This window comes from Palaemon carinicauda, chromosome 30, assembly GCF_036898095.1.
Source record: "Palaemon carinicauda isolate YSFRI2023 chromosome 30, ASM3689809v2, whole genome shotgun sequence".
Taxonomy (NCBI): Eukaryota; Metazoa; Arthropoda; class Malacostraca; order Decapoda; family Palaemonidae; genus Palaemon; species Palaemon carinicauda.
In genome coordinates this window covers 44290237-44315196 of record NC_090754.1, presented here as the reverse complement: position 1 = coordinate 44315196, position 24960 = coordinate 44290237, and the positions used below count along the sequence as shown (strand labels likewise).

Below are 24960 nucleotides of genomic sequence, written 5' to 3'. Positions count from 1 at the left end.
CTCTATTCAAAGGTAATCTTTAAATCCCTTTTTGAAAAGTGGTCAATGCAATATTTCCCTTATTGTGATTTTGGTAGGATAGTGTTATTTGTAGATCTGATAGATGAGAATTTATTCACTGGCCTGATGGTCTAGGGGTATGATTTTCGCTTAGGGTGCGAGAGGTCCCGGGTTCAAATCCCGGTCAGGCCCTTGTGATCTTATTTTGTGAAATGAATAGTTGTTGGCTCATAGTGGGTAAAATGTTTACTTTGTATCTCTATTCAAAGGTAATCTTTAAATCCCTTTTTGAAAAGTGGTCAATGCAATATTTCCCTTATTGTGATTTTGGTAGGATAGTGTTATTTGTAGATCTGATAGATGAGAATTTATTCACTGGCCTGATGGTCTAGGGGTATGATTTTCGCTTAGGGTGCGAGAGGTCCCGGGTTCAAATCCCGGTCAGGCCCTTGTGATCTTATTTTGTGAAATAAATAGTTGTTGGCTCATAGTGGGTAAAATGTTTACTTTGTATCTCTATTCAAAGGTAATCTTTAAATCCCTTTTTGAAAAGTGGTCAATGTAATATTTCCCTTATTGTGATTTTGGTAGGACAGTGTTATTTGTAGATCTGATAGATGAGAATTTATTCACTGGCCTGATGGTCTAGGGGTATGATTTTCGCTTAGGGTGCGAGAGGTCCCGGGTTCAAATCCCGGTCAGGCCCTTGTGATCTTATTTTGTGAAATGAATAGTTGTTGGCTCATAGTGGGTAAAATGTTTACTTTGTATATCTATTAATAGGTAATCTTTAAATCCCTTTTTGAAAAGTGTGGTCAATGCAATATTTCCCTTATTGTGATTTTGGTAGGATAGTGTTATTTGTAGATCTGATAGATGAGAATTTATTCACTGGCCTGATGGTCTAGGGGTATGATTTTCGCTTAGGGTGCGAGAGGTCCCGGGTTCAAATCCCGGTCAGGCCCTTGTGATCTTATTTTGTGAAATGAATAGTTGTTGGCTCATAGTGGGTAAAATGTTTACTTTGTATCTCTATTCAAAGGTAATCTTTAAATCCCTTTTTGAAAAGTGGTCAATGCAATATTTCCCTTATTGTGATTTTGGTAGGATAGTGTTATTTGTAGATCTGATAGATGGGAATTTATTCACTGGCCTGATGGTCTAGGGGTATGATTTTCGCTTAGGGTGCGAGAGGTCCCGGGTTCAAATCCCGGTCAGGCCCTTGTGATCTTATTTTGTGAAATGAATAGTTGTTGGCTCATAGTGGGTAAAATGTTTACTTTGTATCTCTATTCAAAGGTAATCTTTAAATCCCTTTTTGAAAAGTGGTCAATGCAATATTTCCCTTATTGTGATTTTGGTAGGATAGTGTTATTTGTAGATCTGATAGATGAGAATTTATTCACTGGCCTGATGGTCTAGGGGTATGATTTTCGCTTAGGGTGCGAGAGGTCCCGGGTTCAAATCCCGGTCAGGCCCTTGTGATCTTATTTTGTGAAATGAATAGTTGTTGGCTCATAGTGGGTAAAATGTTTACTTTGTATCTCTATTCAAAGGTAATCTTTAAATCCCTTTTTGAAAAGTGGTCAATGCAATATTTCCCTTATTGTGATTTTGGTAGGATAGTGTTATTTGTAGATCTGATAGATGAGAATTTATTCACTGGCCTGATGGTCTAGGGGTATGATTTTCGCTTAGGGTGCGAGAGGTCCCGGGTTCAAATCCCGGTCAGGCCCTTGTGATCTTATTTTGTGAAATGAATAGTTGTTGGCTCATAGTGGGTAAAATGTTTACTTTGTATCTCTATTCAAAGGTAATCTTTAAATCCCTTTTTGAAAAGTGGTCAATGCAATATTTCCCTTATTGTGATTTTGGTAGGATAGTGTTATTTGTAGATCTGATAGATGAGAATTTATTCACTGGCCTGATGGTCTAGGGGTATGATTTTCGCTTAGGGTGCGAGAGGTCCCGGGTTCAAATCCCGGTCAGGCCCTTGTGATCTTATTTTGTGAAATGAATAGTTGTTGGCTCATAGTGGGTAAAATGTTTACTTTGTATCTCTATTCAAAGGTAATCTTTAAATCCCTTTTTGAAAAGTGGTCAATGCAATATTTCCCTTATTGTGATTTTGGTAGGATAGTGTTATTTGTAGATCTGATAGATGAGAATTTATTCACTGGCCTGATGGTCTAGGGGTATGATTTTCGCTTAGGGTGCGAGAGGTCCCGGGTTCAAATCCCGGTCAGGCCCTTGTGATCTTATTTTGTGAAATGAATAGTTGTTGGCTCATAGTGGGTAAAATGTTTACTTTGTATCTCTATTCAAAGGTAATCTTTAAATCCCTTTTTGAAAAGTGGTCAATGCAATATTTCCCTTATTGTGATTTTGGTAGGATAGTGTTATTTGTAGATCTGATAGATGAGAATTTATTCACTGGCCTGATGGTCTAGGGGTATGATTTTCGCTTAGGGTGCGAGAGGTCCCGGGTTCAAATCCCGGTCAGGCCCTTGTGATCTTATTTTGTGAAATGAATAGTTGTTGGCTCATAGTGGGTAAAATGTTTACTTTGTATATCTATTAATAGGTAATCTTTAAATCCCTTTTTGAAAAGTGGTCAATGCAATATTTCCCTTATTGTGATTTTGGTAGGATAGTGTTATTTGTAGATCTGATAGATGAGAATTTATTCACTGGCCTGATGGTCTAGGGGTATGATTTTCGCTTAGGGTGCGAGAGGTCCCGGGTTCAAATCCCGGTCAGGCCCTTGTGATCTTATTTTGTGAAATGAATAGTTGTTGGCTCATAGTGGGTAAAATGTTTACTTTGTATCTCTATTCAAAGGTAATCTTTAAATCCCTTTTTGAAAAGTGGTCAATGCAATATTTCCCTTATTGTGATTTTGGTAGGATAGTGTTATTTGTAGATCTGATAGATGAGAATTTATTCACTGGCCTGATGGTCTAGGGGTATGATTTTCGCTTAGGGTGCGAGAGGTCCCGGGTTCAAATCCCGGTCAGGCCCTTGTGATCTTATTTTGTGAAATGAATAGTTGTTGGCTCATAGTGGGTAAAATGTTTACTTTGTATCTCTATTCAAAGGTAATCTTTAAATCCCTTTTTGAAAAGTGGTCAATGCAATATTTCCCTTATTGTGATTTTGGTAGGATAGTGTTATTTGTAGATCTGATAGATGAGAATTTATTCACTGGCCTGATGGTCTAGGGGTATGATTTTCGCTTAGGGTGCGAGAGGTCCCGGGTTCAAATCCCGGTCAGGCCCTTGTGATCTTATTTTGTGAAATAAATAGTTGTTGGCTCATAGTGGGTAAAATGTTTACTTTGTATCTCTATTCAAAGGTAATCTTTAAATCCCTTTTTGAAAAGTGGTCAATGCAATATTTCCCTTATTGTGATTTTGGTAGGATAGTGTTATTTGTAGATCTGATAGATGAGAATTTATTCACTGGCCTGATGGTCTAGGGGTATGATTTTCGCTTAGGGTGCGAGAGGTCCCGGGTTCAAATCCCGGTCAGGCCCTTGTGATCTTATTTTGTGAAATGAATAGTTGTTGGCTCATAGTGGGTAAAATGTTTACTTTGTATATCTATTAAAGGTAATCTTTAAATCCCTTTTTGAAAAGTGTGGTCAATGCAATATTTCCCTTATTGTGATTTTGGTAGGATAGTGTTATTTGTAGATCTGATAGATGAGAATTTATTCACTGGCCTGATGGTCTAGGGGTATGATTTTCGCTTAGGGTGCGAGAGGTCCCGGGTTCAAATCCCGGTCAGGCCCTTGTGATCTTATTTTGTGAAATGAATAGTTGTTGGCTCATAGTGGGTAAAATGTTTACTTTGTATCTCTATTCAAAGGTAATCTTTAAATCCCTTTTTGAAAAGTGGTCAATGCAATATTTCCCTTATTGTGATTTTGGTAGGATAGTGTTATTTGTAGATCTGATAGATGAGAATTTATTCACTGGCCTGATGGTCTAGGGGTATGATTTTCGCTTAGGGTGCGAGAGGTCCCGGGTTCAAATCCCGGTCAGGCCCTTGTGATCTTATTTTGTGAAATGAATAGTTGTTGGCTCATAGTGGGTAAAATGTTTACTTTGTATCTCTATTCAAAGGTAATCTTTAAATCCCTTTTTGAAAAGTGGTCAATGCAATATTTCCCTTATTGTGATTTTGGTAGGATAGTGTTATTTGTAGATCTGATAGATGAGAATTTATTCACTGGCCTGATGGTCTAGGGGTATGATTTTCGCTTAGGGTGCGAGAGGTCCCGGGTTCAAATCCCGGTCAGGCCCTTGTGATCTTATTTTGTGAAATGAATAGTTGTTGGCTCATAGTGGGTAAAATGTTTACTTTGTATCTCTATTAAGGTAATCTTTAAATCCCTTTTTGAAAAGTGTGGTCAATGCAATATTTCCCTTATTGTGATTTTGGTAGGATAGTGTTATTTGTAGATCTGATAGATGAGAATTTATTCACTGGCCTGATGGTCTAGGGGTATGATTTTCGCTTAGGGTGCGAGAGGTCCCGGGTTCAAATCCCGGTCAGGCCCTTGTGATCTTATTTTGTGAAATGAATAGTTGTTGGCTCATAGTGGGTAAAATGTTTACTTTGTATCTCTATTCAAAGGTAATCTTTAAATCCCTTTTTGAAAAGTGGTCAATGCAATATTTCCCTTATTGTGATTTTGGTAGGATAGTGTTATTTGTAGATCTGATAGATGAGAATTTATTCACTGGCCTGATGGTCTAGGGGTATGATTTTCGCTTAGGGTGCGAGAGGTCCCGGGTTCAAATCCCGGTCAGGCCCTTGTGATCTTATTTTGTGAAATGAATAGTTGTTGGCTCATAGTGGGTAAAATGTTTACTTTGTATCTCTATTCAAAGGTAATCTTTAAATCCCTTTTTGAAAAGTGGTCAATGCAATATTTCCCTTATTGTGATTTTGGTAGGATAGTGTTATTTGTAGATCTGATAGATGAGAATTTATTCACTGGCCTGATGGTCTAGGGGTATGATTTTCGCTTAGGGTGCGAGAGGTCCCGGGTTCAAATCCCGGTCAGGCCCTTGTGATCTTATTTTGTGAAATGAATAGTTGTTGGCTCATAGTGGGTAAAATGTTTACTTTGTATCTCTATTCAAAGGTAATCTTTAAATCCCTTTTTGAAAAGTGGTCAATGCAATATTTCCCTTATTGTGATTTTGGTAGGATAGTGTTATTTGTAGATCTGATAGATGAGAATTTATTCACTGGCCTGATGGTCTAGGGGTATGATTTTCGCTTAGGGTGCGAGAGGTCCCGGGTTCAAATCCCGGTCAGGCCCTTGTGATCTTATTTTGTGAAATGAATAGTTGTTGGCTCATAGTGGGTAAAATGTTTACTTTGTATATCTATTAATAGGTAATCTTTAAATCCCTTTTTGAAAAGTGTGGTCAATGCAATATTTCCCTTATTGTGATTTTGGTAGGATAGTGTTATTTGTAGATCTGATAGATGAGAATTTATTCACTGGCCTGATGGTCTAGGGGTATGATTTTCGCTTAGGGTGCGAGAGGTCCCGGGTTCAAATCCCGGTCAGGCCCTTGTGATCTTATTTTGTGAAATGAATAGTTGTTGGCTCATAGTGGGTAAAATGTTTACTTTGTATCTCTATTCAAAGGTAATCTTTAAATCCCTTTTTGAAAAGTGGTCAATGCAATATTTCCCTTATTGTGATTTTGGTAGGATAGTGTTATTTGTAGATCTGATAGATGAGAATTTATTCACTGGCCTGATGGTCTAGGGGTATGATTTTCGCTTAGGGTGCGAGAGGTCCCGGGTTCAAATCCCGGTCAGGCCCTTGTGATCTTATTTTGTGAAATGAATAGTTGTTGGCTCATAGTGGGTAAAATGTTTACTTTGTATCTCTATTCAAAGGTAATCTTTAAATCCCTTTTTGAAAAGTGGTCAATGCAATATTTCCCTTATTGTGATTTTGGTAGGATAGTGTTATTTGTAGATCTGATAGATGAGAATTTATTCACTGGCCTGATGGTCTAGGGGTATGATTTTCGCTTAGGGTGCGAGAGGTCCCGGGTTCAAATCCCGGTCAGGCCCTTGTGATCTTATTTTGTGAAATGAATAGTTGTTGGCTCATAGTGGGTAAAATGTTTACTTTGTATCTCTATTAATAGGTAATCTTTAAATCCCTTTTTGAAAAGTGTGGTCAATGCAATATTTCCCTTATTGTGATTTTGGTAGGATAGTGTTATTTGTAGATCTGATAGATGAGAATTTATTCACTGGCCTGATGGTCTAGGGGTATGATTTTCGCTTAGGGTGCGAGAGGTCCCGGGTTCAAATCCCGGTCAGGCCCTTGTGATCTTATTTTGTGAAATGAATAGTTGTTGGCTCATAGTGGGTAAAATGTTTACTTTGTATCTCTATTCAAAGGTAATCTTTAAATCCCTTTTTGAAAAGTGTGGTCAATGCAATATTTCCCTTATTGTGATTTTGGTAGGATAGTGTTATTTGTAGATCTGATAGATGAGAATTTATTCACTGGCCTGATGGTCTAGGGGTATGATTTTCGCTTAGGGTGCGAGAGGTCCCGGGTTCAAATCCCGGTCAGGCCCTTGTGATCTTATTTTGTGAAATGAATAGTTGTTGGCTCATAGTGGGTAAAATGTTTACTTTGTATCTCTATTCAAAGGTAATCTTTAAATCCCTTTTTGAAAAGTGGTCAATGCAATATTTCCCTTATTGTGATTTTGGTAGGATAGTGTTATTTGTAGATCTGATAGATGAGAATTTATTCACTGGCCTGATGGTCTAGGGGTATGATTTTCGCTTAGGGTGCGAGAGGTCCCGGGTTCAAATCCCGGTCAGGCCCTTGTGATCTTATTTTGTGAAATGAATAGTTGTTGGCTCATAGTGGGTAAAATGTTTACTTTGTATCTCTATTCAAAGGTAATCTTTAAATCCCTTTTTGAAAAGTGGTCAATGCAATATTTCCCTTATTGTGATTTTGGTAGGATAGTGTTATTTGTAGATCTGATAGATGAGAATTTATTCACTGGCCTGATGGTCTAGGGGTATGATTTTCGCTTAGGGTGCGAGAGGTCCCGGGTTCAAATCCCGGTCAGGCCCTTGTGATCTTATTTTGTGAAATGAATAGTTGTTGGCTCATAGTGGGTAAAATGTTTACTTTGTATCTATTAATAGGTAATCTTTAAATCCCTTTTTGAAAAGTGTGGTCAATGCAATATTTCCCTTATTGTGATTTTGGTAGGATAGTGTTATTTGTAGATCTGATAGATGAGAATTTATTCACTGGCCTGATGGTCTAGGGGTATGATTTTCGCTTAGGGTGCGAGAGGTCCCGGGTTCAAATCCCGGTCAGGCCCTTGTGATCTTATTTTGTGAAATGAATAGTTGTTGGCTCATAGTGGGTAAAATGTTTACTTTGTATCTCTATTCAAAGGTAATCTTTAAATCCCTTTTTGAAAAGTGGTCAATGCAATATTTCCCTTATTGTGATTTTGGTAGGATAGTGTTATTTGTAGATCTGATAGATGAGAATTTATTCACTGGCCTGATGGTCTAGGGGTATGATTTTCGCTTAGGGTGCGAGAGGTCCCGGGTTCAAATCCCGGTCAGGCCCTTGTGATCTTATTTTGTGAAATGAATAGTTGTTGGCTCATAGTGGGTAAAATGTTTACTTTGTATCTCTATTCAAAGGTAATCTTTAAATCCCTTTTTGAAAAGTGGTCAATGCAATATTTCCCTTATTGTGATTTTGGTAGGATAGTGTTATTTGTAGATCTGATAGATGAGAATTTATTCACTGGCCTGATGGTCTAGGGGTATGATTTTCGCTTAGGGTGCGAGAGGTCCCGGGTTCAAATCCCGGTCAGGCCCTTGTGATCTTATTTTGTGAAATGAATAGTTGTTGGCTCATAGTGGGTAAAATGTTTACTTTGTATCTCTATTAATAGGTAATCTTTAAATCCCTTTTTGAAAAGTGGTCAATGCAATATTTCCCTTATTGTGATTTTGGTAGGATAGTGTTATTTGTAGATCTGATAGATGAGAATTTATTCACTGGCCTGATGGTCTAGGGGTATGATTTTCGCTTAGGGTGCGAGAGGTCCCGGGTTCAAATCCCGGTCAGGCCCTTGTGATCTTATTTTGTGAAATAATAGTTGTTGGCTCATAGTGGGTAAAATGTTTACTTTGTATCTCTATTCAAAGGTAATCTTTAAATCCCTTTTTGAAAAGTGGTCAATGCAATATTTCCCTTATTGTGATTTTGGTAGGATAGTGTTATTTGTAGATCTGATAGATGAGAATTTATTCACTGGCCTGATGGTCTAGGGGTATGATTTTCGCTTAGGGTGCGAGAGGTCCCGGGTTCAAATCCCGGTCAGGCCCTTGTGATCTTATTTTGTGAAATGAATAGTTGTTGGCTCATAGTGGGTAAAATGTTTACTTTGTATCTCTATTCAAAGGTAATCTTTAAATCCCTTTTTGAAAAGTGGTCAATGCAATATTTCCCTTATTGTGATTTTGGTAGGATAGTGTTATTTGTAGATCTGATAGATGAGAATTTATTCACTGGCCTGATGGTCTAGGGGTATGATTTTCGCTTAGGGTGCGAGAGGTCCCGGGTTCAAATCCCGGTCAGGCCCTTGTGATCTTATTTTGTGAAATGAATAGTTGTTGGCTCATAGTGGGTAAAATGTTTACTTTGTATCTCTATTCAAAGGTAATCTTTAAATCCCTTTTTGAAAAGTGGTCAATGCAATATTTCCCTTATTGTGATTTTGGTAGGATAGTGTTATTTGTAGATCTGATAGATGAGAATTTATTCACTGGCCTGATGGTCTAGGGGTATGATTTTCGCTTAGGGTGCGAGAGGTCCCGGGTTCAAATCCCGGTCAGGCCCTTGTGATCTTATTTTGTGAAATGAATAGTTGTTGGCTCATAGTGGGTAAAATGTTTACTTTGTATCTCTATTCAAAGGTAATCTTTAAATCCCTTTTTGAAAAGTGGTCAATGCAATATTTCCCTTATTGTGATTTTGGTAGGATAGTGTTATTTGTAGATCTGATAGATGAGAATTTATTCACTGGCCTGATGGTCTAGGGGTATGATTTTCGCTTAGGGTGCGAGAGGTCCCGGGTTCAAATCCCGGTCAGGCCCTTGTGATCTTATTTTGTGAAATGAATAGTTGTTGGCTCATAGTGGGTAAAATGTTTACTTTGTATCTCTATTTCAAAGGTAATCTTTAAATCCCTTTTTGAAAAGTGTGGTCAATGCAATATTTCCCTTATTGTGATTTTGGTAGGATAGTGTTATTTGTAGATCTGATAGATGAGAATTTATTCACTGGCCTGATGGTCTAGGGGTATGATTTTCGCTTAGGGTGCGAGAGGTCCCGGGTTCAAATCCCGGTCAGGCCCTTGTGATCTTATTTTGTGAAATGAATAGTTGTTGGCTCATAGTGGGTAAAATGTTTACTTTGTATCTCTATTCAAAGGTAATCTTTAAATCCCTTTTTGAAAAGTGGTCAATGCAATATTTCCCTTATTGTGATTTTGGTAGGATAGTGTTATTTGTAGATCTGATAGATGAGAATTTATTCACTGGCCTGATGGTCTAGGGGTATGATTTTCGCTTAGGGTGCGAGAGGTCCCGGGTTCAAATCCCGGTCAGGCCCTTGTGATCTTATTTTGTGAAATGAATAGTTGTTGGCTCATAGTGGGTAAAATGTTTACTTTGTATCTCTATTCAAAGGTAATCTTTAAATCCCTTTTTGAAAAGTGGTCAATGCAATATTTCCCTTATTGTGATTTTGGTAGGATAGTGTTATTTGTAGATCTGATAGATGAGAATTTATTCACTGGCCTGATGGTCTAGGGGTATGATTTTCGCTTAGGGTGCGAGAGGTCCCGGGTTCAAATCCCGGTCAGGCCCTTGTGATCTTATTTTGTGAAATGAATAGTTGTTGGCTCATAGTGGGTAAAATGTTTACTTTGTATCTCTATTCAATAGGTAATCTTTAAATCCCTTTTTGAAAAGTGGTCAATGCAATATTTCCCTTATTGTGATTTTGGTAGGATAGTGTTATTTGTAGATCTGATAGATGAGAATTTATTCACTGGCCTGATGGTCTAGGGGTATGATTTTCGCTTAGGGTGCGAGAGGTCCCGGGTTCAAATCCCGGTCAGGCCCTTGTGATCTTATTTTGTGAAATGAATAGTTGTTGGCTCATAGTGGGTAAAATGTTTACTTTGTATCTCTATTCAAAGGTAATCTTTAAATCCCTTTTTGAAAAGTGGTCAATGCAATATTTCCCTTATTGTGATTTTGGTAGGATAGTGTTATTTGTAGATCTGATAGATGAGAATTTATTCACTGGCCTGATGGTCTAGGGGTATGATTTTCGCTTAGGGTGCGAGAGGTCCCGGGTTCAAATCCCGGTCAGGCCCTTGTGATCTTATTTTGTGAAATGAATAGTTGTTGGCTCATAGTGGGTAAAATGTTTACTTTGTATCTCTATTCAAAGGTAATCTTTAAATCCCTTTTTGAAAAGTGGTCAATGCAATATTTCCCTTATTGTGATTTTGGTAGGATAGTGTTATTTGTAGATCTGATAGATGAGAATTTATTCACTGGCCTGATGGTCTAGGGGTATGATTTTCGCTTAGGGTGCGAGAGGTCCCGGGTTCAAATCCCGGTCAGGCCCTTGTGATCTTATTTTGTGAAATGAATAGTTGTTGGCTCATAGTGGGTAAAATGTTTACTTTGTATCTCTATTATAGGTAATCTTTAAATCCCTTTTTGAAAAGTGGTCAATGCAATATTTCCCTTATTGTGATTTTGGTAGGATAGTGTTATTTGTAGATCTGATAGATGAGAATTTATTCACTGGCCTGATGGTCTAGGGGTATGATTTTCGCTTAGGGTGCGAGAGGTCCCGGGTTCAAATCCCGGTCAGGCCCTTGTGATCTTATTTTGTGAAATAAATAGTTGTTGGCTCATAGTGGGTAAAATGTTTACTTTGTATCTCTATTCAAAGGTAATCTTTAAATCCCTTTTTGAAAAGTGTGGTCAATGCAATATTTCCCTTATTGTGATTTTGGTAGGATAGTGTTATTTGTAGATCTGATAGATGAGAATTTATTCACTGGCCTGATGGTCTAGGGGTATGATTTTCGCTTAGGGTGCGAGAGGTCCCGGGTTCAAATCCCGGTCAGGCCCTTGTGATCTTATTTTGTGAAATGAATAGTTGTTGGCTCATAGTGGGTAAAATGTTTACTTTGTATCTCTATTCAAAGGTAATCTTTAAATCCCTTTTTGAAAAGTGTGGTCAATGCAATATTTCCCTTATTGTGATTTTGGTAGGATAGTGTTATTTGTAGATCTGATAGATGAGAATTTATTCACTGGCCTGATGGTCTAGGGGTATGATTTTCGCTTAGGGTGCGAGAGGTCCCGGGTTCAAATCCCGGTCAGGCCCTTGTGATCTTATTTTGTGAAATGAATAGTTGTTGGCTCATAGTGGGTAAAATGTTTACTTTGTATCTCTATTCAAAGGTAATCTTTAAATCCCTTTTTGAAAAGTGGTCAATGCAATATTTCCCTTATTGTGATTTTGGTAGGATAGTGTTATTTGTAGATCTGATAGATGAGAATTTATTCACTGGCCTGATGGTCTAGGGGTATGATTTTCGCTTAGGGTGCGAGAGGTCCCGGGTTCAAATCCCGGTCAGGCCCTTGTGATCTTATTTTGTGAAATGAATAGTTGTTGGCTCATAGTGGGTAAAATGTTTACTTTGTATCTCTATTCAAAGGTAATCTTTAAATCCCTTTTTGAAAAGTGGTCAATGCAATATTTCCCTTATTGTGATTTTGGTAGGATAGTGTTATTTGTAGATCTGATAGATGAGAATTTATTCACTGGCCTGATGGTCTAGGGGTATGATTTTCGCTTAGGGTGCGAGAGGTCCCGGGTTCAAATCCCGGTCAGGCCCTTGTGATCTTATTTTGTGAAATGAATAGTTGTTGGCTCATAGTGGGTAAAATGTTTACTTTGTATCTCTATTCAAAGGTAATCTTTAAATCCCTTTTTGAAAAGTGTGGTCAATGCAATATTTCCCTTATTGTGATTTTGGTAGGATAGTGTTATTTGTAGATCTGATAGATGAGAATTTATTCACTGGCCTGATGGTCTAGGGGTATGATTTTCGCTTAGGGTGCGAGAGGTCCCGGGTTCAAATCCCGGTCAGGCCCTTGTGATCTTATTTTGTGAAATGAATAGTTGTTGGCTCATAGTGGGTAAAATGTTTACTTTGTATCTCTATTCAAAGGTAATCTTTAAATCCCTTTTTGAAAAGTGGTCAATGCAATATTTCCCTTATTGTGATTTTGGTAGGATAGTGTTATTTGTAGATCTGATAGATGAGAATTTATTCACTGGCCTGATGGTCTAGGGGTATGATTTTCGCTTAGGGTGCGAGAGGTCCCGGGTTCAAATCCCGGTCAGGCCCTTGTGATCTTATTTTGTGAAATGAATAGTTGTTGGCTCATAGTGGGTAAAATGTTTACTTTGTATCTCTATTATAGGTAATCTTTAAATCCCTTTTTGAAAAGTGGTCAATGCAATATTTCCCTTATTGTGATTTTGGTAGGATAGTGTTATTTGTAGATCTGATAGATGAGAATTTATTCACTGGCCTGATGGTCTAGGGGTATGATTTTCGCTTAGGGTGCGAGAGGTCCCGGGTTCAAATCCCGGTCAGGCCCTTGTGATCTTATTTTGTGAAATAAATAGTTGTTGGCTCATAGTGGGTAAAATGTTTACTTTGTATCTCTATTCAAAGGTAATCTTTAAATCCCTTTTTGAAAAGTGGTCAATGCAATATTTCCCTTATTGTGATTTTGGTAGGATAGTGTTATTTGTAGATCTGATAGATGAGAATTTATTCACTGGCCTGATGGTCTAGGGGTATGATTTTCGCTTAGGGTGCGAGAGGTCCCGGGTTCAAATCCCGGTCAGGCCCTTGTGATCTTATTTTGTGAAATGAATAGTTGTTGGCTCATAGTGGGTAAAATGTTTACTGTGTATATCTATTAATAGGTAATCTTTAAATCCCTTTTTGAAAAGTGTGGTCAATGCAATATTTCCCTTATTGTGATTTTGGTAGGATAGTGTTATTTGTAGATCTGATAGATGAGAATTTATTCACTGGCCTGATGGTCTAGGGGTATGATTTTCGCTTAGGGTGCGAGAGGTCCCGGGTTCAAATCCCGGTCAGGCCCTTGTGATCTTATTTTGTGAAATGAATAGTTGTTGGCTCATAGTGGTAAAATGTTTACTTTGTATCTCTATTCAAAGGTAATCTTTAAATCCCTTTTTGAAAAGTGGTCAATGCAATATTTCCCTTATTGTGATTTTGGTAGGATAGTGTTATTTGTAGATCTGATAGATGAGAATTTATTCACTGGCCTGATGGTCTAGGGGTATGATTTTCGCTTAGGGTGCGAGAGGTCCCGGGTTCAAATCCCGGTCAGGCCCTTGTGATCTTATTTTGTGAAATGAATAGTTGTTGGCTCATAGGGGTAAAATGTTTACTTTGTATCTCTATTCAAAGGTAATCTTTAAATCCCTTTTTGAAAAGTGGTCAATGCAATATTTCCCTTATTGTGATTTTGGTAGGATAGTGTTATTTGTAGATCTGATAGATGAGAATTTATTCACTGGCCTGATGGTCTAGGGGTATGATTTTCGCTTAGGGTGCGAGAGGTCCCGGGTTCAAATCCCGGTCAGGCCCTTGTGATCTTATTTTGTGAAATGAATAGTTGTTGGCTCATAGTGGGTAAAATGTTTACTTTGTATCTCTATTCAAAGGTAATCTTTAAATCCCTTTTTGAAAAGTGTGGTCAATGCAATATTTCCCTTATTGTGATTTTGGTAGGATAGTGTTATTTGTAGATCTGATAGATGAGAATTTATTCACTGGCCTGATGGTCTAGGGGTATGATTTTCGCTTAGGGTGCGAGAGGTCCCGGGTTCAAATCCCGGTCAGGCCCTTGTGATCTTATTTTGTGAAATGAATAGTTGTTGGCTCATAGTGGGTAAAATGTTTACTTTGTATCTCTATTCAAAGGTAATCTTTAAATCCCTTTTTGAAAAGTGTGGTCAATGCAATATTTCCCTTATTGTGATTTTGGTAGGATAGTGTTATTTGTAGATCTGATAGATGAGAATTTATTCACTGGCCTGATGGTCTAGGGGTATGATTTTCGCTTAGGGTGCGAGAGGTCCCGGGTTCAAATCCCGGTCAGGCCCTTGTGATCTTATTTTGTGAAATGAATAGTTGTTGGCTCATAGTGGGTAAAATGTTTACTTTGTATCTCTATTCAAAGGTAATCTTTAAATCCCTTTTTGAAAAGTGGTCAATGCAATATTTCCCTTATTGTGATTTTGGTAGGATAGTGTTATTTGTAGATCTGATAGATGAGAATTTATTCACTGGCCTGATGGTCTAGGGGTATGATTTTCGCTTAGGGTGCGAGAGGTCCCGGGTTCAAATCCCGGTCAGGCCCTTGTGATCTTATTTTGTGAAATGAATAGTTGTTGGCTCATAGTGGGTAAAATGTTTACTTTGTATCTCTATTCAAAGGTAATCTTTAAATCCCTTTTTGAAAAGTGGTCAATGCAATATTTCCCTTATTGTGATTTTGGTAGGATAGTGTTATTTGTAGATCTGATAGATGAGAATTTATTCACTGGCCTGATGGTCTAGGGGTATGATTTTCGCTTAGGGTGCGAGAGGTCCCGGGTTCAAATCCCGGTCAGGCCCTTGTGATCTTATTTTGTGAAATGAATAGTTGTTGGCTCATAGTGGGTAAAATGTTTACTTTGTATCTCTATTATAGGTAATCTTTAAATCCCTTTTTGAAAAGTGTGGTCAATGCAATATTTCCCTTATTGTGATTTTGGTAGGATAGTGTTATTTGTAGATCTGATAGATGAGAATTTATTCACTGGCCTGATGGTCTAGGGGTATGATTTTCGCTTAGGGTGCGAGAGGTCCCGGGTTCAAATCCCGGTCAGGCCCTTGTGATCTTATTTTGTGAAATGAATAGTTGTTGGCTCATAGTGGGTAAAATGTTTACTTTGTTCTCTATTAAAGGTAATCTTTAAATCCCTTTTTGAAAAGTGTGGTCAATGCAATATTTCCCTTATTGTGATTTTGGTAGGATATTATTTGTAGATCTGATAGATGAGAATTTATTTACTGGCCTAGGGGTATGATTTTCGCTTAGGGTGCGAGAGGTCCCGGGTTCAAATCCCGGTCAGGCCCTTGTGATCTTATTTTGTGAAATGAATAGTTGTTGGCTCATAGTGGGTAAAATGTTTACTTTGTATCTCTATTCAAAGGTAATCTTTAAATCCCTTTTTGAAAAGTGGTCAATGCAATATTTCCCTTATTGTGATTTTGGTAGGATAGTGTTATTTGTAGATCTGATAGATGAGAATTTATTCACTGGCCTGATGGTCTAGGGGTATGATTTTCGCTTAGGGTGCGAGAGGTCCCGGGTTCAAATCCCGGTCAGGCCCTTGTGATCTTATTTTGTGAAATGAATAGTTGTTGGCTCATAGTGGGTAAAATGTTTACTTTGTTCGTCTATTAAAGGTAATCTTAAATCCATTTTTGAAAAGTGTGGTCAATGCAATATTTCCCTTATTGTGATTTTGGTAGGATGTGTTATTTGTAGATCTGATAGATGAGAATTTATTTACTGGCCTGATGGTGCGAGAGGTCCCGGGTTCAAATCCCGGTCAGGCCCTTGTGATCTTATTTTGTGAAATGAATAGTTGTTGGCTCATAGTGGGTAAAATGTTTACTTTGTATCTCTATTCAAAGGTAATCTTTAAATCCCTTTTTGAAAAGTGTGGTCAATGCAATATTTCCCTTATTGTGATTTTGGTAGGATAGTGTTATTTGTAGATCTGATAGATGAGAATTTATTCACTGGCCTGATGGTCTAGGGGTATGATTTTCGCTTAGGGTGCGAGAGGTCCCTGGTTCAAATCCCGGTCAGGCCCTTGTGATCTTATGTTGTGAAATGAATAGTTGTTGGATCATAATGGGTAAAATGTTTACTTTGGTTCTCTATTCAAAGGTAATCTTTAAATCCCTTTCTGAAAAGTGGTCAATGCAATATTTCCCTTAGTGATTTTGGTAGGATAGTGTTATTTGTAGATCTGATAGATGAAAATTTATTCACTGGCTTGATGCTCTAGGGGTATGATTTTCGCTTAGGGTGCGAGAGATCCCGGGTTCAAATCCCGGTCAGGCCCTTCTGATATATTTTGTGAAATTAATAGTTGTTAGCTCGTTACTGGTAAAGCTTAGTTTTTACTGTATATCTACATGCAAAGGTAATTTTATTTATTTTTTTTTTAATGTGGTCAATGCTAAATTTCTCTTATTTTGATTTTTATATGATAATGTTAATTGTAGATCTGATAGATAAAAGTTTACTCACAGGCCTGATGGTCTAGGGGTATGATTTTCGCTTAGGGTACGAGAAGTTCCGGGTTCATATCCCGGTCAGGCTCTAGTTATCTATTTTGTGAAATAAATATGTATGATTTCAAATTTTCATTCCAAGCAAAGTTTGTTTTAAAATACAGGAAAATTTGATTTGACCAGAAAAGTAAATAAGAACTCCGTTTGGCCGGGTTGGATATCAGAATCGATTTTTTGTTTATTCATTTATCATTTAATTTGAAGCTAATTTTTTTATGATAATTTCAGTTAACATCATTTGTTATTAATTTTGACTGATAGTTTATTTATTCCTACTTTTCTCAAATAAACTGACAGTTTTACTGTTGATTATATTGAACTCATGTCTTCTTTTGTCTCCTAAGAAAGGTAGACCAATTACTGATACGATGTATATCATACTTCTTCATGCTCTATATATAGTATGAGTAGTCTGTACGATATTTTGATAGCTCTCTCTCTCTCTCTCTCTCTCTCTCTCTCTCTCTCTCTCTCTCTCTCTCTCTCTCTCTCTATAATTGTTAACCTATCAAGATAACGGGTAATTGTATGGTTTCTTGCGTATCTACTTCAACAGATGGTCTGTATCCGTGATAAAGTGAAACTCATTCTTATCTTTCTCTCCACAGTGAATACCTACGCCTATTTCAATTTGCAGTGAGATGGAGGGAAAGTTTTACAATACAGAAGAAAATCCCTCCATTGAAAATTCATCCCATTGCATATATTTTATTTGGTTTCTTTGATTTCAATATGTACAGTACTTCTTCACTGCTAGTACTAAACTATATTCAAACAAAAAATTAAGTTTCTTTATTATATAAATAAGATAGAAATTTGCACATTTATACATGGTTGATAAAATGTTTCCATCTTCATTCATCGATAACCTTTAAACCAATTTACTTGAAAAGATGCTAATCTGAAATTACTTTAATTTAATTTTAAAATATATTTAGTCTTCCCTGTAAATCTGTTAGATACAAGTTTATTCACTGATTTGATGGTCTAGGGGTATAATTTTCGTTTAGAGTGTGAGAGTGAGAGGTCCCGAGTTCAAATCCTGGTCAGGCCCTTGTGATGTTTTTGATAAAGTAAGTGATTTGTTGATTTCATATTTAAATTTAATTAGATCCATGTTATCCTTAAAAGATATTTATTGATTGTACAGGGCATGTTAGCTTCAAATTTGAAAAATTAGATGGATTTAAAATTGAGGAAAGTTTATTTTTCTATCAGTCGTGCATTGATTGAGATTACCTTTAAGCATGGTTTGACATCAGAATCGGTTTTGGTTCATTTAATATTTAATGCTAAATTCAGTTAAAATCATTTAAAATTAAAATTTGCTCATAGTTTATTTACTCATAATTTACGTCCATAAAAATACCCTGAGCTTTGTTGATAAGTTTTCATTTTTTATTTTTATTTTATCCTCACCAATATAGTCAATTACTGATATGGATATTGTAACAGTTTTGCACAATTTAAAAAATCCTCTTTGTGTAACATGAGTAGTTACTACTGTATTGATTTTTATTAAGTTAATCTCTCTCTCTCTCTCTCTCTCTCTCTCTCTCTCTCTCTCTCTCTCTCTCTCTTTATATATATATATATATATATATATATATATATATATATATATATATATATATATATATATATACAGTGGAACCTCTACATACGATTGCCTTTACATATGATTGTTCCATTATCCGAAGTAAAATTCGATAAAATTTTCGTCTCCTCACCCGAAGTCATGCTCCAACATCAAATGTAGATCTTGTTTAAGCTGGTAGACGGCAGCATGTCTGAGGAACGCCATTGAGTGTCGAGTTGGTCATTTCTCTGTTCTCGTGCTCATCGTGTAGTTGTCCTCTGTTCGGTCTGTTATTAACAGTGCTTATTATCTTCCTTTTCTCACGTTTCATTTTTGATTTTATATATAGTCATGGGTCCTAAGAATCTTAGTTTCTGTACAGGTATTAGTAGTGGCGAGAAAAGGAAGAAGGCAATGCTTTTCATCAAGCAGAAGGAAGCCATTAAAGCAGTCAAACCATCGAAAGGAATTAAAGTGGAGCAAAGAAAACTAAGATTGAATTGAGTGAAAGTGATGAAAATTAAAAATCAAAAAGAAAAAATAATGTAATGAAAATATAAAATAGGAAAATTAAAAAAAAAAAAGCTAAGTGAGGTTAAAGTTTACGTAGTGTAAGTTAGAATAAGTTACGGTACGTTATTGCAGGCACCATCTCTACTTCCTCGCCAACCGTGCATCTCCTCCTGCGTAGCAAATCCTACACCTGCGTTGGCCTGTCTAAGGTAAAGTGACAATAAAAACCCCTTTTTTATTTATTTCTATTATACATTTTTATATATCTTATATAATGGAAATGTGTTATTGTTATATGTAATTATGTGCAGTAATCTATTAAGGAGTTATCATAGGTGTTTGGGCTGTAGAATGAATAATACAATTTACAGTGTATTCTTATGGGAATATTCGCTCCAACATACAATTGTTTTAACATACGAAGCAGGTCCCGGAACGAATTAAGATCATATATAGAGGTTCCACTGTATATATATGTGTATATATATATATATATATATATATATTCAATGGAAAGTTGCTTTTTCTGGAATTATGAATACAATAGGGAATAAGAATGCACTTTTCAATAGACAATGAGCAGGTGGTAATGTATTAGGATTCACTACAAATTACCTTATTACAGAAAATTTATCCTAATAAGTATAGGTTATGTGGTATGTCTTTCTTTGAATACATTTTTACTTCTAAATTTGAAGCAAATTGTATCAATTTCATGTTCATAACAATTTTCTAACTTGAAAGGAATTATTTATAAATTTATTTTTTATATTGTAAAATCAGATATTGAAAACTTTGAAATTTATATTTAGTTTGTTAAAATATTTGCAATTATATTCAAAGATATTTTAATTTTTACAGTACTTAATTTTTAAATTGGCTAGAAATAAGTTTCCTTAATTTCAAAGTGATAGTGTGGTCTCTAGATCAGATAGATAAAAGTTTATTCAGTGGCCTGATGGTCTAGGGGTATGATTCTCGCTTTGGGTGCGAGAGGTCCCGGGTTCAAATCCCGGTCAGGCCCACGAGATTTTTTTAGTGAAACAAATATTATTTTTTGTTTAATTAGTACCCATGTCATCCTTCAAATATAGGCTATGTTAATGATACAGTTTTAAGAAAGAAATATCGTCTCTTTATTATTTCAAATAGATTCAAAATGGATGAAGAAAGTAGATTTTTTTTTATCAGTTCTGTTTTAAATGTGACTACCTTCTACCTTAGTGTGACATCAGAATCGGTTATGGTGCATCCATTTATTCAATGTTTATTTGATGCTAAATTCAATTAACAACCTTTGATATGAAAGTTTGCTCATAGTTTATTTACTCATAGGTTACTTGCATAAAAAGACCTTGAGTTTTTTGTCTAACCGAGGTAGTCAATTACTGATATGGATGTTGTAACAGTTGTGCACAATGTATAGAGAAAACCCCTTAGATCTTTGAATTCTTTGTGTAACAAAAGTAGTTAATACAGCATTGCCCAAAAGGTTTTGTTTATCACTCTCTCTCTCTCTCTCTCTCTCTCTCTCTCTCTCTCTCTCTCTCTCTCTGTCATATGTTCTTGGCATATGAAATGGAATTTTTTTTTTCATAAAGAAGAATATTACAGGTAACTATCATTTTGATGTATTGAGTTTAGTAATTTTTTGATGAATTGATCTGACTTATTGTAGTCTTTCTCTAGATAGAGAATAAGAATGCAATGCACTTTTCAACAGCTAATGAGCTTGGGTGGCAACGTTTTATAATTTTACACTTCACTACAAAATGCCTTGATGTTAAATATAGAATCCATCCTAATAAGTATTTGATGCAAATTCAATGATTTCATCTTTATAACAGTGTTCAAAGTTAAAATAAACAATTTACAATTGATTGAATTTTTAAATTATTTCTATAGCGATTATAGAAAGTTTGAACATTTATACTTGGTTCGTTAAGATTTTATATATTGAGTGATAATCTATAAAGTACTAATTTTGTGAAGTGGCCAAGACTAAAACTTCCTTAACTTAATATGAAAATGATTGATTGTCTGGTCTCTATATGTGATAGATAGAAGTTTATTCACTGGCCTGATGGTCTAGGGGTATGATTCTCGCTTTGGGTGCGAGAGGTCCCGGGTTCAAATCCCGGTCAGGCCCTTGTGTTTTTTTTTTAAATTAAATATTATTTATTCATGTTTAATTCCAAAATAACCAACGTCATTGAAATATTAGTACATTATTGGCAGTATGAGCAGCCTCTCTCTCTCTCTCTCTCTCTCTCTCTGCCCTATTTTATTGGCATTTAAAATAGAATGTTTTTTGTTTTTTCCGAAATTAAGATGAGAGTAATTGTATGATTTTGACATTTTTACTTTAGCAATTACTCTGGTAATGTGATCTGACTTATTGTAGTCTTCTTCTCGGTAGAGATTAAGAATGCACTTTACAAACAGACAATGAGCAGGTGGTAAAGTTTTATGATTCACTACAAATTACCTTAGTACAGAAAATCCATCCAAATAAGTATATTTTATGTGTTATGTATTTCTTTGAATACAGTTTTAATTCTAAATTTGAAGCAAATTATATTCATTTCATGTTCATAATAATGTTCAAATTTGAAATGAAAAATTGATAAATATGGAGTGATAATTTTTACAGTACAGTAATTAATAATACTAAGTTTCCTTAACTTTTGGGTGATAGGTAGTCAGCTCTGTAGATCTGATAGATAGAAATTTATTCATCGGCCTGATGGTCTAGGGGTATGATTCTCGCTTCGGGTGCGAGAGGTCCCGGGTTCAACTCCCGGTCAGGCCCTTGTGATGTTTTTAATGAAATAAGTTATTTATTCATATTTTATTTAAATAGGACACCTGTCATCCTTTAAATATTAATTTATGAATTGTATAGCCTATGTTAAATACATCAGTTTTAAAAGAAAATATGTCGCTTATTCCAGATGGATTTATAATGGATAAAAGTATGATTTTTTATCAGTTCTGTTTTGACTTTGATTATCTTCTAGTGTAGTTGGACATCAGAATCTGTTTTTATGCATTCATTTAATCGGTGTTTATTGGATGGTAATTTCAGTTAACATTTAATATGAATGTTTACTCATAGTTTATTTACTTTTAAGTTACTTGCATTAAAAGACCATGATTTTTCTTAATCCCTTTTCATTCCTATTTTTTTTTTTTTTGTCTCCTAACCAAGGTAGTCAATTACTGATATGGATATTGTAACAGTTGTGCTCAAAGTAAAAAAAAAAACTTAGATCTTTTAATTCTTCATTTAACAAGAGTAGTTAATACAGTATAGCCCAAAGGGTCTCTCTCTCTCTCTCTCTCTCTCTCTCTCTCTCTCTCTCTCTCTCTCTCTCTCTCTCTCTCTCTCTCTCTCTCACATGTTCTTGGCATAATGGTAAGTTCCTTTTTCCGAAATTATGAAGATGACAGGCAATTGTATTATTTTTATGTGTTTAGTTTAGCAGTTATTCTGATCAAGTGATTTGATTTAATGTAGTCTTCCTATGGATTGAGAATAAGATGTACTTTTCAACAGATAATGAGCTGGTGGCAACGTTTTATATTTTTATAATTCACTACAAAATATCTTGATTTTAAATATAGAAAATCCATCCTAATAAGTATTTGAAGCAACTTATGTGATTTTATCTTCATAACAGTGTTCAAAGTTAAAATGAACAATTTATAAATGATTGAATTTTTATATTATTGTATATATACATAAAAGGAAGTTTGAATATTTGTTAAAAGAGGTTGTTAAAAGATTTTATTTATATATTGAGTGATGATTTATAAATACTTAATTTGTGAAGTGCAATACTAAACTCACTTAATTTCAAAGTGATAGTCAGGTCTCTATATGTGATAGATAGAAGTTTATTCACTGGCCTGATGGTCTAGGGGTATGATTCTCGCTTTGGGTGCGAGAGGTCCCGGGTTCAAATCCCGGTCAGGCCCTTGTGTTTTATTTATTCATGTTCAATTTCAAATGGACCAACAACATCTAAATATTAGTACACTACTGGCAGTAGGAGCTGCTTAAGAATCTCTCTCTCTCTCTCTCTCTCTCTCTCTCTCTCTCTCTCTCTCTCTCTCTCTCTCTCTCTCTCTCTCCTATGTTATTAGCATAAGAAATGCAAATGTATTTTTTTCCGAATTAAGAAGCTGACTGTAATTGTATGAATTTGATATATTTAGTTTAGCAGTTACTTGGGTAAATGATCTGACTTGATGTAGTTTTCTTGATAAGGAATAAGAATACACTTTTCAACAGACAATGAGCTGGGAGAATGTATTATGATCGCTACTAAGTACCTTAATTCAGAAAATCCATTATAAAAAGTATATTTTAATTGGTTTTTCTCCTTTGAGTACATTTTCATTACTGCTAAATTAGAAGAGAATTATATGGTTTTATCTTCATAAGTGTTCAAACTTAAGTTCAATAATTTATCAATGATTGAATTTTTGTATTTTTTATAGAATATCTATATTAGTTTGTAAAAAATATTTGTCAATCTGTGATGATTTATCAATTATTTATTTTTTTTTAATATCTAATATAGAATATTTGAACATCTATATTAGTTTGAAAAAGATATTTGTCAATAATCTGTGATAATCTTTAAATTACTAATTTATAAAGTGGCTAGTACTAAATTTCCCCAACTTGCCTTAAAAGTGGTATAGTATAGTCTCTAGATCTTATAGACTCATGCTAGACCAATGTTAAATTTCCCTTATTTTTATTTTGTTATGGATCTGAGATGATAATTTATTTACTGGCCTGATGACCTAGGCTTTTACCTTCCAATCATTCCACCAGCACCATCACAATGTTCTTGAATGAAATGTTGATCTCCTCAAAACAGATCTCAAGTTTTTTAAGATGGATTCACCTTTTAGTGTCAGTCGTTAATTTCAGTGCGAAAAGCATTTCATGACATATTTCATCAACATCAAGAAACCCCACAAATGCCATCAGAAGAGCAGAATTATCAGGTAAAGTTGATTCGTCGAGTTGAATCGAGAAATAACCCACCAACAGTTTTGAGACTAATTGGTGTTCAACAACATTAGTCGCCATGTCATCAATACGGCGTGGTACTGAGGAGTTGCTGAGAGGAATAACACTAGTTAACTCTTGTGGACTCTTGATTCATGGCTGTTGAAAAGAGTACAGCCAATGCCGGCATGACCAGACATTCACCGATAGTATGAGGCTTACCTGCTGTTGCGGTCGAATTTTTCTGTCTTGTAAGAAGCCTACATTTCAATATCCACTATTGCCACTTTTTGGGTAAAGGCACGATTCACTGTCACCCTTCCTTGGAACTCATCACGTAATTTGTTGAAGAAATCTTGCGGCTTGTCTTTCTTGTCTCCAGAGGCTTTTTCAGTTTGCTGGGACGCTTACTTTCATTTGAGAGCGAGATCATGCATAGGAGGTAACATAGGCATTGTAGTACTTTTTGGGGACTCAATTAATCCATAAGCAAATTATTCGACAGAATACTGTCTTGCATTTTTTTTTAGCTGCACTAGTCATGCTTGTTTGGGAAAAAAAAAATTAAAACTCATTGCCGCAATTATTGTCTCGGAAATCGTTGCCTGCCACTTACTTGAACAAATGAAATTAATAAATAAAATTCATGACATTTCCATTCTTTTCTCATAAACAAAAAGGTAATTTGGTAATTACAAGCATAAAATCCAAATCAAGCCATTCTTAACCTTTCATTAACCCTCTCGGCTTGATGTATTTCTCCATAACTTTTCTAAACAGAAAATTATAAAAACTGGTGTATGAGTGTGTGTACGGTGCAATGCATGAAAGAGACTGTGTATGTAAGTATAAATGTATGTTTGTATTGTATGTACGTATGTGGATATAAAGTTATCTTCCACAAACCCCTTTGGTTGAACTTAAATGAAGTCTCCTCCTCGCAAGTCTATGCTAATCTCAAAGACGGTTCTATATTATTGAAGAAGAATCAATGTAACGGTTGTAACCCACATACCTATGCTATTAAAATTGTTTATAAACACCCTAATGGTGGTCGTTCGGAAGTTTACTAGTCGGCATATTCTCTCTCTCTCTCTCTCTCTCTCTCTCTCTCTCTCTCTCTCTCTCTCTCTCTCTAAGTAATGTAACTTTCTCTCTCTCTAATGTGATAGTACATTACTGAGAGAGAGAGAGAGAGGAGAGAGAGAGAGAGAGAGAGAGAGAGAGAGAGAGAGAGAGAG

The 24960-nt window shown here is 35.8% G+C and overlaps 64 non-coding genes across 64 annotated transcripts; all 64 read left to right on the top strand.

The window, feature by feature from the left end:
• The first annotated feature begins 120 nt into the window (after positions 1–120).
• TRNAP-AGG (transfer RNA proline (anticodon AGG)) lies at positions 121–192 on the top strand. Its single transcript has one exon. It is a non-coding gene; the product is annotated as a tRNA-Pro (tRNA).
• Positions 193–377: 185 nt separating this feature from the next.
• Positions 378–449, top strand: TRNAP-AGG (transfer RNA proline (anticodon AGG)). Its single transcript has one exon. It is a non-coding gene; the product is annotated as a tRNA-Pro (tRNA).
• Positions 450–634: 185 nt separating this feature from the next.
• On the top strand, positions 635–706 carry TRNAP-AGG (transfer RNA proline (anticodon AGG)). The gene has a single exon. It is a non-coding gene; the product is annotated as a tRNA-Pro (tRNA).
• A 187-nt stretch (positions 707–893) lies between these two features.
• Positions 894–965, top strand: TRNAP-AGG (transfer RNA proline (anticodon AGG)). Its single transcript has one exon. It is a non-coding gene; the product is annotated as a tRNA-Pro (tRNA).
• Positions 966–1150: 185 nt separating this feature from the next.
• On the top strand, positions 1151–1222 carry TRNAP-AGG (transfer RNA proline (anticodon AGG)). Its single transcript has one exon. It is a non-coding gene; the product is annotated as a tRNA-Pro (tRNA).
• Positions 1223–1407: 185 nt separating this feature from the next.
• Positions 1408–1479, top strand: TRNAP-AGG (transfer RNA proline (anticodon AGG)). The gene has a single exon. It is a non-coding gene; the product is annotated as a tRNA-Pro (tRNA).
• Positions 1480–1664: 185 nt separating this feature from the next.
• On the top strand, positions 1665–1736 carry TRNAP-AGG (transfer RNA proline (anticodon AGG)). The gene has a single exon. It is a non-coding gene; the product is annotated as a tRNA-Pro (tRNA).
• Positions 1737–1921: 185 nt separating this feature from the next.
• Positions 1922–1993, top strand: TRNAP-AGG (transfer RNA proline (anticodon AGG)). The gene has a single exon. It is a non-coding gene; the product is annotated as a tRNA-Pro (tRNA).
• A 185-nt stretch (positions 1994–2178) lies between these two features.
• Positions 2179–2250, top strand: TRNAP-AGG (transfer RNA proline (anticodon AGG)). The gene has a single exon. It is a non-coding gene; the product is annotated as a tRNA-Pro (tRNA).
• A 185-nt stretch (positions 2251–2435) lies between these two features.
• TRNAP-AGG (transfer RNA proline (anticodon AGG)) lies at positions 2436–2507 on the top strand. Its single transcript has one exon. It is a non-coding gene; the product is annotated as a tRNA-Pro (tRNA).
• A 185-nt stretch (positions 2508–2692) lies between these two features.
• On the top strand, positions 2693–2764 carry TRNAP-AGG (transfer RNA proline (anticodon AGG)). Its single transcript has one exon. It is a non-coding gene; the product is annotated as a tRNA-Pro (tRNA).
• A 185-nt stretch (positions 2765–2949) lies between these two features.
• TRNAP-AGG (transfer RNA proline (anticodon AGG)) lies at positions 2950–3021 on the top strand. Its single transcript has one exon. It is a non-coding gene; the product is annotated as a tRNA-Pro (tRNA).
• A 185-nt stretch (positions 3022–3206) lies between these two features.
• TRNAP-AGG (transfer RNA proline (anticodon AGG)) lies at positions 3207–3278 on the top strand. The gene has a single exon. It is a non-coding gene; the product is annotated as a tRNA-Pro (tRNA).
• Positions 3279–3463: 185 nt separating this feature from the next.
• On the top strand, positions 3464–3535 carry TRNAP-AGG (transfer RNA proline (anticodon AGG)). The gene has a single exon. It is a non-coding gene; the product is annotated as a tRNA-Pro (tRNA).
• A 186-nt stretch (positions 3536–3721) lies between these two features.
• TRNAP-AGG (transfer RNA proline (anticodon AGG)) lies at positions 3722–3793 on the top strand. The gene has a single exon. It is a non-coding gene; the product is annotated as a tRNA-Pro (tRNA).
• A 185-nt stretch (positions 3794–3978) lies between these two features.
• On the top strand, positions 3979–4050 carry TRNAP-AGG (transfer RNA proline (anticodon AGG)). Its single transcript has one exon. It is a non-coding gene; the product is annotated as a tRNA-Pro (tRNA).
• Positions 4051–4235: 185 nt separating this feature from the next.
• TRNAP-AGG (transfer RNA proline (anticodon AGG)) lies at positions 4236–4307 on the top strand. The gene has a single exon. It is a non-coding gene; the product is annotated as a tRNA-Pro (tRNA).
• Positions 4308–4492: 185 nt separating this feature from the next.
• Positions 4493–4564, top strand: TRNAP-AGG (transfer RNA proline (anticodon AGG)). The gene has a single exon. It is a non-coding gene; the product is annotated as a tRNA-Pro (tRNA).
• A 185-nt stretch (positions 4565–4749) lies between these two features.
• Positions 4750–4821, top strand: TRNAP-AGG (transfer RNA proline (anticodon AGG)). The gene has a single exon. It is a non-coding gene; the product is annotated as a tRNA-Pro (tRNA).
• Positions 4822–5006: 185 nt separating this feature from the next.
• On the top strand, positions 5007–5078 carry TRNAP-AGG (transfer RNA proline (anticodon AGG)). Its single transcript has one exon. It is a non-coding gene; the product is annotated as a tRNA-Pro (tRNA).
• A 185-nt stretch (positions 5079–5263) lies between these two features.
• On the top strand, positions 5264–5335 carry TRNAP-AGG (transfer RNA proline (anticodon AGG)). Its single transcript has one exon. It is a non-coding gene; the product is annotated as a tRNA-Pro (tRNA).
• A 187-nt stretch (positions 5336–5522) lies between these two features.
• On the top strand, positions 5523–5594 carry TRNAP-AGG (transfer RNA proline (anticodon AGG)). Its single transcript has one exon. It is a non-coding gene; the product is annotated as a tRNA-Pro (tRNA).
• Positions 5595–5779: 185 nt separating this feature from the next.
• Positions 5780–5851, top strand: TRNAP-AGG (transfer RNA proline (anticodon AGG)). The gene has a single exon. It is a non-coding gene; the product is annotated as a tRNA-Pro (tRNA).
• Positions 5852–6036: 185 nt separating this feature from the next.
• Positions 6037–6108, top strand: TRNAP-AGG (transfer RNA proline (anticodon AGG)). Its single transcript has one exon. It is a non-coding gene; the product is annotated as a tRNA-Pro (tRNA).
• Positions 6109–6295: 187 nt separating this feature from the next.
• Positions 6296–6367, top strand: TRNAP-AGG (transfer RNA proline (anticodon AGG)). The gene has a single exon. It is a non-coding gene; the product is annotated as a tRNA-Pro (tRNA).
• Positions 6368–6554: 187 nt separating this feature from the next.
• Positions 6555–6626, top strand: TRNAP-AGG (transfer RNA proline (anticodon AGG)). Its single transcript has one exon. It is a non-coding gene; the product is annotated as a tRNA-Pro (tRNA).
• Positions 6627–6811: 185 nt separating this feature from the next.
• Positions 6812–6883, top strand: TRNAP-AGG (transfer RNA proline (anticodon AGG)). The gene has a single exon. It is a non-coding gene; the product is annotated as a tRNA-Pro (tRNA).
• Positions 6884–7068: 185 nt separating this feature from the next.
• Positions 7069–7140, top strand: TRNAP-AGG (transfer RNA proline (anticodon AGG)). Its single transcript has one exon. It is a non-coding gene; the product is annotated as a tRNA-Pro (tRNA).
• A 185-nt stretch (positions 7141–7325) lies between these two features.
• TRNAP-AGG (transfer RNA proline (anticodon AGG)) lies at positions 7326–7397 on the top strand. The gene has a single exon. It is a non-coding gene; the product is annotated as a tRNA-Pro (tRNA).
• Positions 7398–7582: 185 nt separating this feature from the next.
• On the top strand, positions 7583–7654 carry TRNAP-AGG (transfer RNA proline (anticodon AGG)). The gene has a single exon. It is a non-coding gene; the product is annotated as a tRNA-Pro (tRNA).
• A 185-nt stretch (positions 7655–7839) lies between these two features.
• Positions 7840–7911, top strand: TRNAP-AGG (transfer RNA proline (anticodon AGG)). Its single transcript has one exon. It is a non-coding gene; the product is annotated as a tRNA-Pro (tRNA).
• A 185-nt stretch (positions 7912–8096) lies between these two features.
• On the top strand, positions 8097–8168 carry TRNAP-AGG (transfer RNA proline (anticodon AGG)). The gene has a single exon. It is a non-coding gene; the product is annotated as a tRNA-Pro (tRNA).
• A 184-nt stretch (positions 8169–8352) lies between these two features.
• TRNAP-AGG (transfer RNA proline (anticodon AGG)) lies at positions 8353–8424 on the top strand. The gene has a single exon. It is a non-coding gene; the product is annotated as a tRNA-Pro (tRNA).
• A 185-nt stretch (positions 8425–8609) lies between these two features.
• Positions 8610–8681, top strand: TRNAP-AGG (transfer RNA proline (anticodon AGG)). The gene has a single exon. It is a non-coding gene; the product is annotated as a tRNA-Pro (tRNA).
• A 185-nt stretch (positions 8682–8866) lies between these two features.
• Positions 8867–8938, top strand: TRNAP-AGG (transfer RNA proline (anticodon AGG)). Its single transcript has one exon. It is a non-coding gene; the product is annotated as a tRNA-Pro (tRNA).
• A 185-nt stretch (positions 8939–9123) lies between these two features.
• Positions 9124–9195, top strand: TRNAP-AGG (transfer RNA proline (anticodon AGG)). Its single transcript has one exon. It is a non-coding gene; the product is annotated as a tRNA-Pro (tRNA).
• Positions 9196–9383: 188 nt separating this feature from the next.
• On the top strand, positions 9384–9455 carry TRNAP-AGG (transfer RNA proline (anticodon AGG)). Its single transcript has one exon. It is a non-coding gene; the product is annotated as a tRNA-Pro (tRNA).
• Positions 9456–9640: 185 nt separating this feature from the next.
• TRNAP-AGG (transfer RNA proline (anticodon AGG)) lies at positions 9641–9712 on the top strand. The gene has a single exon. It is a non-coding gene; the product is annotated as a tRNA-Pro (tRNA).
• Positions 9713–9897: 185 nt separating this feature from the next.
• TRNAP-AGG (transfer RNA proline (anticodon AGG)) lies at positions 9898–9969 on the top strand. Its single transcript has one exon. It is a non-coding gene; the product is annotated as a tRNA-Pro (tRNA).
• A 186-nt stretch (positions 9970–10155) lies between these two features.
• Positions 10156–10227, top strand: TRNAP-AGG (transfer RNA proline (anticodon AGG)). The gene has a single exon. It is a non-coding gene; the product is annotated as a tRNA-Pro (tRNA).
• A 185-nt stretch (positions 10228–10412) lies between these two features.
• Positions 10413–10484, top strand: TRNAP-AGG (transfer RNA proline (anticodon AGG)). The gene has a single exon. It is a non-coding gene; the product is annotated as a tRNA-Pro (tRNA).
• Positions 10485–10669: 185 nt separating this feature from the next.
• Positions 10670–10741, top strand: TRNAP-AGG (transfer RNA proline (anticodon AGG)). The gene has a single exon. It is a non-coding gene; the product is annotated as a tRNA-Pro (tRNA).
• Positions 10742–10925: 184 nt separating this feature from the next.
• On the top strand, positions 10926–10997 carry TRNAP-AGG (transfer RNA proline (anticodon AGG)). Its single transcript has one exon. It is a non-coding gene; the product is annotated as a tRNA-Pro (tRNA).
• Positions 10998–11184: 187 nt separating this feature from the next.
• TRNAP-AGG (transfer RNA proline (anticodon AGG)) lies at positions 11185–11256 on the top strand. The gene has a single exon. It is a non-coding gene; the product is annotated as a tRNA-Pro (tRNA).
• Positions 11257–11443: 187 nt separating this feature from the next.
• Positions 11444–11515, top strand: TRNAP-AGG (transfer RNA proline (anticodon AGG)). Its single transcript has one exon. It is a non-coding gene; the product is annotated as a tRNA-Pro (tRNA).
• Positions 11516–11700: 185 nt separating this feature from the next.
• Positions 11701–11772, top strand: TRNAP-AGG (transfer RNA proline (anticodon AGG)). The gene has a single exon. It is a non-coding gene; the product is annotated as a tRNA-Pro (tRNA).
• Positions 11773–11957: 185 nt separating this feature from the next.
• Positions 11958–12029, top strand: TRNAP-AGG (transfer RNA proline (anticodon AGG)). Its single transcript has one exon. It is a non-coding gene; the product is annotated as a tRNA-Pro (tRNA).
• A 187-nt stretch (positions 12030–12216) lies between these two features.
• TRNAP-AGG (transfer RNA proline (anticodon AGG)) lies at positions 12217–12288 on the top strand. Its single transcript has one exon. It is a non-coding gene; the product is annotated as a tRNA-Pro (tRNA).
• Positions 12289–12473: 185 nt separating this feature from the next.
• TRNAP-AGG (transfer RNA proline (anticodon AGG)) lies at positions 12474–12545 on the top strand. The gene has a single exon. It is a non-coding gene; the product is annotated as a tRNA-Pro (tRNA).
• A 184-nt stretch (positions 12546–12729) lies between these two features.
• TRNAP-AGG (transfer RNA proline (anticodon AGG)) lies at positions 12730–12801 on the top strand. Its single transcript has one exon. It is a non-coding gene; the product is annotated as a tRNA-Pro (tRNA).
• A 185-nt stretch (positions 12802–12986) lies between these two features.
• Positions 12987–13058, top strand: TRNAP-AGG (transfer RNA proline (anticodon AGG)). Its single transcript has one exon. It is a non-coding gene; the product is annotated as a tRNA-Pro (tRNA).
• A 187-nt stretch (positions 13059–13245) lies between these two features.
• TRNAP-AGG (transfer RNA proline (anticodon AGG)) lies at positions 13246–13317 on the top strand. Its single transcript has one exon. It is a non-coding gene; the product is annotated as a tRNA-Pro (tRNA).
• A 184-nt stretch (positions 13318–13501) lies between these two features.
• TRNAP-AGG (transfer RNA proline (anticodon AGG)) lies at positions 13502–13573 on the top strand. The gene has a single exon. It is a non-coding gene; the product is annotated as a tRNA-Pro (tRNA).
• Positions 13574–13757: 184 nt separating this feature from the next.
• Positions 13758–13829, top strand: TRNAP-AGG (transfer RNA proline (anticodon AGG)). Its single transcript has one exon. It is a non-coding gene; the product is annotated as a tRNA-Pro (tRNA).
• Positions 13830–14016: 187 nt separating this feature from the next.
• Positions 14017–14088, top strand: TRNAP-AGG (transfer RNA proline (anticodon AGG)). The gene has a single exon. It is a non-coding gene; the product is annotated as a tRNA-Pro (tRNA).
• A 187-nt stretch (positions 14089–14275) lies between these two features.
• On the top strand, positions 14276–14347 carry TRNAP-AGG (transfer RNA proline (anticodon AGG)). Its single transcript has one exon. It is a non-coding gene; the product is annotated as a tRNA-Pro (tRNA).
• A 185-nt stretch (positions 14348–14532) lies between these two features.
• On the top strand, positions 14533–14604 carry TRNAP-AGG (transfer RNA proline (anticodon AGG)). The gene has a single exon. It is a non-coding gene; the product is annotated as a tRNA-Pro (tRNA).
• Positions 14605–14789: 185 nt separating this feature from the next.
• Positions 14790–14861, top strand: TRNAP-AGG (transfer RNA proline (anticodon AGG)). The gene has a single exon. It is a non-coding gene; the product is annotated as a tRNA-Pro (tRNA).
• Positions 14862–15047: 186 nt separating this feature from the next.
• Positions 15048–15119, top strand: TRNAP-AGG (transfer RNA proline (anticodon AGG)). The gene has a single exon. It is a non-coding gene; the product is annotated as a tRNA-Pro (tRNA).
• Positions 15120–15550: 431 nt separating this feature from the next.
• TRNAP-AGG (transfer RNA proline (anticodon AGG)) lies at positions 15551–15622 on the top strand. The gene has a single exon. It is a non-coding gene; the product is annotated as a tRNA-Pro (tRNA).
• Positions 15623–19642: 4020 nt separating this feature from the next.
• TRNAP-UGG (transfer RNA proline (anticodon UGG)) lies at positions 19643–19714 on the top strand. The gene has a single exon. It is a non-coding gene; the product is annotated as a tRNA-Pro (tRNA).
• A 1053-nt stretch (positions 19715–20767) lies between these two features.
• Positions 20768–20839, top strand: TRNAP-UGG (transfer RNA proline (anticodon UGG)). The gene has a single exon. It is a non-coding gene; the product is annotated as a tRNA-Pro (tRNA).
• Positions 20840–21430: 591 nt separating this feature from the next.
• On the top strand, positions 21431–21502 carry TRNAP-CGG (transfer RNA proline (anticodon CGG)). The gene has a single exon. It is a non-coding gene; the product is annotated as a tRNA-Pro (tRNA).
• A 1097-nt stretch (positions 21503–22599) lies between these two features.
• On the top strand, positions 22600–22671 carry TRNAP-UGG (transfer RNA proline (anticodon UGG)). The gene has a single exon. It is a non-coding gene; the product is annotated as a tRNA-Pro (tRNA).
• The last annotated feature ends 2289 nt before the right edge of the window (positions 22672–24960 follow it).